A 387-nucleotide genomic window follows, 5' to 3' on the forward strand; every position below is an offset into this window, starting at 1 on the left:
TTTACCATATGGTCTCGTCTCAGGATTCTTTCCCTTCCCTTTTCCCTCCCTGGGCCAAAACAGGCAGAATTTGGATCCATTTAAGCCCTTTTAAACTGTTTTCTGGCTGAAAGTTACAGCTGTGAACCATGAGCTACAAAGAGCTGGATCCATTAGTCAGTCTTCACACCTTCCCCAAGACAGTACCTTGCTATCTAAAGCCCTGCCTGTCAGTACCACATATTGTAGGAGGACCCCCAGCTTGAAGCTTTGCTTCCTATTCCATCTGCTCTATAGTGATCGGAGGCATTGCCAGAAGGAACTGGAGGACTGTTGACAGGTCTGAACAAACCCTTCAAAGGACAAAATGAGGCCCAGGTATGGTTAATTCTTATAATAGAGGGGAAA

The 387-nt window shown here is 45.7% G+C and overlaps 1 protein-coding gene across 12 annotated transcripts in view; it reads right to left on the reverse strand.

Moving 5' to 3' along the window:
* COMTD1 (catechol-O-methyltransferase domain containing 1) overlaps positions 1 to 387 on the reverse strand; it is a 66,222-nt gene that overhangs the window by 56,835 nt on the left and 9,000 nt on the right. The window lies entirely within an intron of this gene.

This window comes from Alligator sinensis, unplaced genomic scaffold (assembly GCF_000455745.1).
Source record: "Alligator sinensis unplaced genomic scaffold, ASM45574v1 scaffold109_1, whole genome shotgun sequence".
NCBI classification, from domain to species: domain Eukaryota; kingdom Metazoa; phylum Chordata; order Crocodylia; family Alligatoridae; genus Alligator; species Alligator sinensis.